Source organism: Lonchura striata, chromosome 2, assembly GCF_050655825.1.
Source record: "Lonchura striata isolate lonStrDom1 chromosome 2, ASM5065582v1, whole genome shotgun sequence".
In the NCBI taxonomy this organism is placed as follows: domain Eukaryota; kingdom Metazoa; phylum Chordata; class Aves; order Passeriformes; family Estrildidae; genus Lonchura; species Lonchura striata.
Window position 1 is genome coordinate 66,916,474 of NC_140704.1, and position 8,005 is coordinate 66,924,478.

General features: G+C 39.1%; 1 protein-coding gene and 1 long non-coding RNA gene across 8 annotated transcripts in view; one reads left to right on the forward strand and one right to left on the reverse strand.

Annotated features, from left to right (window-relative positions):
- ATXN1 (ataxin 1) overlaps positions 1–8,005 on the forward strand; it is a 367,337-nt gene that overhangs the window by 1,912 nt on the left and 357,420 nt on the right. The window lies entirely within an intron of this gene.
- LOC146768284 (uncharacterized) overlaps positions 2,410–8,005 on the reverse strand; it is a 37,598-nt gene continuing 32,002 nt past the window's right edge. For all 5 annotated transcript variants that reach the window (XR_014953339.1, XR_014953338.1, XR_014953340.1 and 2 more), the window contains one exon: positions 2,410–7,616. This is a non-coding gene — a long non-coding RNA (uncharacterized LOC146768284). The remainder of the gene's footprint in view (positions 7,617–8,005) is intronic.

Below are 8,005 nucleotides of genomic sequence, written 5' to 3' on the forward strand. Positions count from 1 at the left end.
ACACTTTTTTCAGCCCAAGTGGAAGACTGGTGACATTGACAGACCCAAACTCAAAACCTGGCTTTTTGGTCTAGCAACAGCAGGTCTTCCAGGTAGCAGCAACAGCAGGTCTTCCAGGATTTAGAAAAAAATCCTGTTGTGTTTTTTTTGTTTTTTTTTTTTTTTTCTGGAAAAAACCCTAACTTTTCACACCTATGTCTCAACAAAAGACAAACTTCTTGTATTTAGGTAGGGTTCATCATGCAGCCTGTGTTTGTGCTGCAATACTGTTTTCAACCTTCTCTGAAAGGCTAACACATCCTCTTCTGTAAAACCAGAAGTGAAGCTGGCCATTAACAGATCAAAATATATCCTGTAAGCCATGCTACTACAGTCCTACTACTGTATTAGCATCCTCAATTTAAGATGACCATCCTAGTAAAATTTAGGAATAAATACAGTTCTTTTGTCCATTCATTCCTATAACTGAACTGTACCACTAACACCATCACAGGAGAACAATCCCTTCTATTGAAGGATAATTTCTCAAAACTTAGTTTTACCTTACATCCCTTCTAGCATCAGACCTTTTTCTGTTTTGGTGGTCCTGATAGAATCTAGGATATGATTCTCCAGCTTTAGAATTCCTAGGAATTCTTACCTAAATCCCAGAGAAGTGATACCTCATCATTTGCAACTTCCTCTAGCCCATTCACTGTCAACACAAGCCTTTATTTTTGCGTGGCATAACCTGTGAAAAACAAACACAGGCTTCCAGCTCCTGGATGCATGATCTTATGACCTAACTGTGGCTGATACAATTCTACTAGCACCAGGCTATCTACTCCCTCAGCAGGTCTCAGAAAGAAAAATATTTTCCATACATATCTCAGTCTTAATCATCACTTTAGGGTTACCCAAAGAGAAGGGTGACCTCTGTCATATGGAAATTAACTGAAGACCATTTGAACACTTTAATGATCAGGAATATATTGTATGCTTCTCTCCTATACCATATATTAACTCCAGATTTTGGGCTAGTCTTAATCCAAAGGAGGTTACCATGTACAGCCTAGGGAGGGAGTTCTTTCTGATTTACTTGTTGTGAAAACATTCGGGACTGATTGGGGCTTGTGTCTTTGTGCTAGGGCTAGGTTTCTGCAAAGTTTGAAGAGTGAGGCTTATCTGCAGAACCTATAGGTACCACAGAAAACTGATGAATCTGGATGAATTCAGATGAGGATTATCCTGGAGTTAGACTGAGTTGATAGGATAGTGTTTATGTGGCCATGCTGGATGTCTGGCTAAATTTGCAGTCAGACTAATGGATTTTAAGATTTAAAGGAATGGACTGTATAGCATTTATTGTGCTGAAGGGAAGTCTGTGGACAACTTCACCAGTGTAATTTTCCCAATTGCTTGAGATAATATGTATTTTGGTGTATTTTGGCGTATTTTGGTGTTTTGAGATGAATCAGCTGATACTTATTGCTAGGGATCTGGTTGTGGCTTCAGAATGCAAGTGTCGCAGAAAGAAATGTATTCCTATATGCTGCAAATTTTGAAGGAATTATGCCACTGGTGAAGTGTGGCAATTTGGGCAAGAAGTGAGAACATGTGGAAGAGGACTGTCTAGGCAGAGCATTTCTGGGAAAGATGTGAAACTGAGGTTCCTAAACTCATGGAAATTTGGAAATTTAACCAGGGTTACCCATGTTTTGGTAAGTACCACAAACAGTAGATCACTGTAAAAGGGCAGGATTGTTCCTGTAGGCAGCTATTTTGGCCTTTTCAGGATCTCTGTTTTAAATCAAAGCAGAACATAGGCACCCAGGTCCTGCTGCAGTCTTTTATATCGCTGCGAATCTCTCCTAGGTATGGAGGTATTGATGCTGAAGGGTATTGTAGCTGCCAATTACCTTCTATGTAATTTTAATGGTTTAAATATATATATCTGAAGCTATAAATGAGAAAGTAATCTAGGGTTTTATTTGGAACCTAGTAACATGGCTTAATGGGAGGGAACCCCAAAAGCTATCAGGCACAATTAATTGGTCTTAATCAGAGATTTTGTGATTTTGCTGTCGAGGTAGGATAGAATAGACAGCTTTCCAGTTTACCAAATGTTGCCACTCAGTGGTATCAGCGTAACTGTAATGTCATGCCTTTTATTTATTTATGAACACCATATGCCTGTCATGTCGGAAACCAATGGATGTTGTGTGTTCATTCATTAGGTTTCTGGAAGCAACAAAGACCCGTGATTATATTGCACACCAGTCATTCTTGCTAGTGCTTTATTTCAGTAGATAATGTGGTCTTCAGAACACTCACTGCACCATCAATTAAATGCAGCTGGAATTTCTCTATACATATACATCATATACATATACATATACATATACATATACATATACATATACGTATACGTATACATATACATATACGTATACGTATACGTATACATATACATATACATATACTTAGAATGCCTGGGGCCTAAACCACCATGATTTATTATGCAGGGCTGAAAATGAAAGCAATAATTTCTCTGTTAACCTAGTAAGACCATCAGTTTGGTCAGTGAGACATTTCTGCTGAAGTTCCATAATGCCATAGCTCCATGAAAGCATTTGGCTAATAACATTAGGCACAGTCTGCTAATCTATGCACTTCCACCAACCACGTCCCATTACAGAGAAGAGTAGAATGTCTAACCTCTGCTCTGCTCAGTGTGTGCTACACAGGTGATAGTTTGTCTAGGGAAGCATAAAATAGGTAGTACACTCATGTTCCAACAGATCACAGTGCGAGAAACTTGGAAGCCTCATCATCATCTCACTCTTCTAGCTGATCTGCAATCTTTGTCTAGGATAAGTTCTTGAATTGTGAATTTCTGCTAAAAGTTTCCTAACTGAGGAAGCTTCCACCACCTCTCTCCTGATAGTGTCCCCATTATAACAGATTTCCTCATAGGATTCTTTTTTCCCCTGAACTATATTGCCGTATTCCAAAGTCCCTTTTATTACAGTATCTGAGCTCTAAGCCACATGAACTTCAACGATGGAAATGTCCTTATTCCCAATTAAATCACCAAATGTCAACCACCAGGTGTAGTTTCTGATGGGAATATTTTTCCCTTTAAAGGGCAGTGGAAGAGGTGACACAGAATTTCAGTGATCCAGCAAACAAAATTCGAAGCTTGTGGAACTGTAGATTAAAGACATGTGCCTATCTGTAGGAAAATAATAGACATGTTAGGGGAAGCAGGGGTGAATGATGAGTGGAGCCAGAGGTTGAATGCATCCATAAAAGTTTCAATGCATGTCATGTTGGTAGGGGAACGTGAGGAAAAAGTATGTTAGGAAAAAAAAAAAAACAAGGAAAAAGCTTTATGAATACCAAGTCATGGGTGCTATACTGAACAGTGCTGGTCAGTGCTAGGATAGGTCAGAAAGTAGAATGAGGCTGGTGCCTGATGTGAACTGAAGTTGTCCTATGATGCTGTAATGGAGGGAGCACGGATGCCAGAGGCTGAACCTGAAAAATCACAAAGCTCTCACACTCATCATGTGACACACTCAGGGTTAGAACAATGATTCTTAATATTGACAACAAGCAAGGCAGTTGTATCAGGGAAGCAATAAATTGGGATTTGCAGACTAGCTAAAACTTAGAAATTGGAATGTGAAACACCTGAGTCTCATGCTTACCTGTCCTGATCACAGGCAACTAAGAGACAGACACTTAACAAATCCGCAAAATCTCATTGGTGTTCTGTATGGTGTGATAGCTGAATGACTGCCTGCTAAGCACACTCCTGTGCATCTTTAAAATGGTGTACCCACCCCACCATAGTGCCCAAAGGGAAAACCAGTGCTTGGACCTGTCTGCTGAGCCATATACACGTAGCCTGGACTGATAAAACATGTAACTCATTTCTTGCTTGTATTTTGTATGCAAAATAAGAAATCTGGTACAAAGACTACTGTTGAGAAAAAAGTTTTCAATCAGTCTAAACTGGTGGAGCACTGCTAAAAGCAGGGAAATGAAAAAGAAATGAATCCAAATTTCATCAGGTTGCATCTGACCTACAGTCAAATAAACAGGAAAAAAAAAGAAACAAATATGGGGATGCTGGTGAAAGACAGCCACTAAACCCTCGCCAGTTGTTATTACAAGGGATTAAACTGGCAGTTGACAAGCTGTATGCCAGACATCCATCTCATAGAACACTGCACATATCTTAGTAGAAGTAGGTTAGTAGACATGAAATGTGGATACATGGATAGAAATGCAGAGAAGAGTTTATTCAAACATGCTTCAGCCCCTTAGTCCTTAGTGAGAAACTGAAGACATGAATGCCGTAGTACCACAACTCTGGATTCAGGAATAGCCATGTCAGTGGCCTCGTGCACTCTCAGCTCTCCAGAGGAGTGACTTGCTCTTTCCTGTCAGAGAGCTGGAAGGTTCTAATTTATGACCAGAACATACCACATCCTCATTTGTCAAGTTCAACTCAACTATTTTTTTTTTTTTTTTTTTAAGGACGTAGTTCTTCTTGTATTGCTTGTACTGGGGAAACTGATTTTGCAAGAAAATTTGCTTTCACCTCACTGCTGAAGCCATTAAAGTACAGTCCAAAATGTTCTCTTGACTACTTTTTCATTAAGAGGAAAAGAGAGGTTTCAGTGTTCCTCAGCACTCACCCAGGGATGTCTGCTAATCATAGCATGAGCGAAGAAGAGAGAGAACTGCTCCAGAGAATTATCCTCTCCTTTCCTTTGGAGGTATCTGGGGTGCAAAGACACGTAAAGGAAATGCAGATTAATTAGATATGTGCTCCATCTTCTTCTCACAGCATCTTTTTCTAGGGATGTGAAGGAGTTCTTCATGGTGTGACTTGGACAATCAGACTAGAGCTTGAGACTTTCTTTGCGAGGGCTGAAGAGAGGATTTAGGAGGGAAGATGGATTTTAGCTGGAGGTCATCCCATTTATTTGCTGTCCTCTCTGGATAGACAGTGTATTGCCAGTCTCACCCATGCTGTGCTCATGAGTTGTGTTGTGGGAGAATGTAGCTTATTTACTAGCTCAGCCGTGTTTTCTGATCTAAAGATATAATGTTGCTGTCAAGTATTTTTAGTCTGAGCGTCTTACTATCGAGTTTACTTTGCAGTCTTGGTTTCTTCAACTAAAAATAGCTGCGATATAACAATAGCTTTTAAGTGGTTCCACTTGTTGGATTAGATGCGATTTGTTTAAAAAAAATGTGATGGTTGTTCAGTGCCTTCATTCCAGAAGGACCTTGGAGAGATTTACTACCCTGCTCTGAGTCTAACCACCTGCTGCTGTGGCACAGCCAGCGCTCCTCTGTAACACAGCATTCCTCTTCTTCAAGGACTGTCAGACCACATTATCTTTGCTGGTTCAGAGATATTTTTTTTTTTCCTGTTTACTTTTTTTGGTAGGTAGAAATGAGGTAAGTTAGAATTTGGCCCAACACTAAAGTGGAATAACCCAATAACCCTCTTTCTGCAAAAGATCGTGGAGGCTTTCTTCACACCCTGCCAAAAGGTCAGGATCTCTGTAGTACGATCCCTTGGAAAGGTGACACCTGCAGGCATACAGCACTGCTCCCGTCTTCCTGTGATATCCAAGCAGAAGTGACTCAGAAGGGAGGAGCTCTGCCTGCACTGACTCACCATTGCTTTCTATATTTACCCTACAAATTTGAAAGTCAAATTCTGTCAAAAATTTACCTGTAAGTTTAACCTGTAAGGTTCTAACCCCAAGGGCTACAGCTTCAAAACTATGCAGCAGGTTGGTTTTTTTATTGTTTTGTTTTGCAGGATAGTGGAAGCTTGAGCATGTTATTGCTTGAGTAGCGGGAGTTTCATCAGTGTAGCATCTACATTCTTATTTCTGCAACCCAGTGAGGTAATGTGAGGTTTCTAAGCATTCTTACAGCATTTATTGTCCTCAGTTGGAAAAGGCATGACTTTTGCCTTTAAAAAGAAGTAAAAAAACCCAACCAACCAAACTCAGGCTTTGTCATGAGAATAAAAATAGTACTGTTTGGCTGGTTTGTCATGTTTGTCCCTTAGTCTTAAGTTTCACAGTTCATATAAGGTGTGAGGTTACGAAGTGGGACACAGAAAGCATGTTGTGCTCTAATGCCTCCATTTTCACCTCTAGAAAGGACTTTTGCTGAGAAAATACAACTGTGAGTGTGTGAACAGTGCTGTAAAAAGGATACTACACTGTCCTTTGGTAAGATGTACACAGATCAAATTGGATTTAATTCTAGAAAAGAATTGTTGTGGCTTTGAAAAATGGACCCAGGCAACATGAAACAATTAAAATTTCATATTAATTGCATATAAGAATCTGTTACAGTGCTTGTATTTTTTAAGACACGAAAGGTAGACTGTATTTTGTGACCTAAGATAAGCATCTTGCCTACCCAATTAGCATTTGTCAAAGTCTGTTAATTTTCATTGAGGTTTATCAATTTTTTTAAAATTAGAGTCTGAGCAATAATTTTTCTGAGATTAGCTCAATTTACCAAGATCTGCTATGAAGTATGAGGTGACATAAAGAGATCAGCCTACATGCTGACTTGATCCCGCACATTGTCTTTTCACTGGGAGCTGCAAGTATGTTGCCATGCATTGTGTCCCTAGGGAATCTGGGAAACGGTAAAGGATATTGCATCTGCTACAGGCAAGGGTGTGGGACCTCACTGGATCTGTGCAAAACTGACTTGCTGTCTGTTCTGTACATATTCTACAATTTGAATAAGGCTGAACTAGGCAGGATTGCCTAAGTTCAAAGCACAATAGTCATTTAGGGGCCTAGAATGCAATATAATTAAATCAGAATTAAAAGAAACTGCATTCCTGCATATTGATTTTATTATACTAGCTTGCTATCTACTCTCATATACAGAATGTCATGCATTCCATATTAAAAGCAGGTATATTAAATGAAATAATGAGACACCAACATCTTCATATTAAAGCATATTTTTTTAACCTCCCTGGAAAAATTCTTGGTCATTTCAGTCTATCAGCTATTTCCTTGGTACTTATTTTTCGCTTTTCATCTTTGAAACTCAATAAGGAAATAAAATACCAACATAAATAAATGAAGAACAGGGTTTCTCAACACCAATAAGCTAGACAAAAGAAACAGAACACTAGAGAACGTTTATTTATTCATGACATCTTCATGAATGCCATACTTTGGAGGGAATGGGAGATTTTTGTTCATGTTTGACTTTCAAGCGTGTTAACAGGTTTTATTAAAATGGAGGAGTGAAGGGAAGGCATCTGGCTTGAAAAAAATAGAGACCCTAAATGCAATCCGATTAGAAGTTCATGAGAAATACTAGTGAGTAAGAATAGTAATTTAAATTTGACATTATATGCAGGGGATGGCAAAATATTTTCATAATCTTATTTAAATGGAGGAAATCTTTGTAAAAGGATGCATAGTTGTGTCCTAGAAATATAGTTTGTTCTGGAGGATTTGTTCTGTTCTCCTCTGTCTTCTGGAAAGGCATCCTTTGTAAGTTTACTAGTCTTGTCTGTGCTGTGATCCTAACAGGCATCTTCTGAAACATGTGAAAAGACCCTAGAAAATAATAGAGCTCCTTTTAATGAGTTCAGTACATGCAGAAGTTTTTTCAGTATCTCAGAGTATCTCTGCGCTTGAGATCCATGTCTCTCTTTGTGACTGTTTTGAGTTAGCGTGTAGCACAGGGAGTTCTGGCTTGGGGATTCTCTGTACTGCTGTGACCCTGGATGCAGCATGAAAACAGTCCTAAAACTGAAATTCAGGAATTATGTAACAGTTTTCTCATCTCACTAATTAAGAATTGACAGCAAAGTATGAGAAGATAGAAGCAGGGTAAAACAACCCCCTGGACTGACAAGGGTATAAATAAAAATTTCAGATCACTCCCCAGCACGTGACATTTCTCAGAGCCCCAATCTTGCAATATATTGTGTAACTTCTCTTAC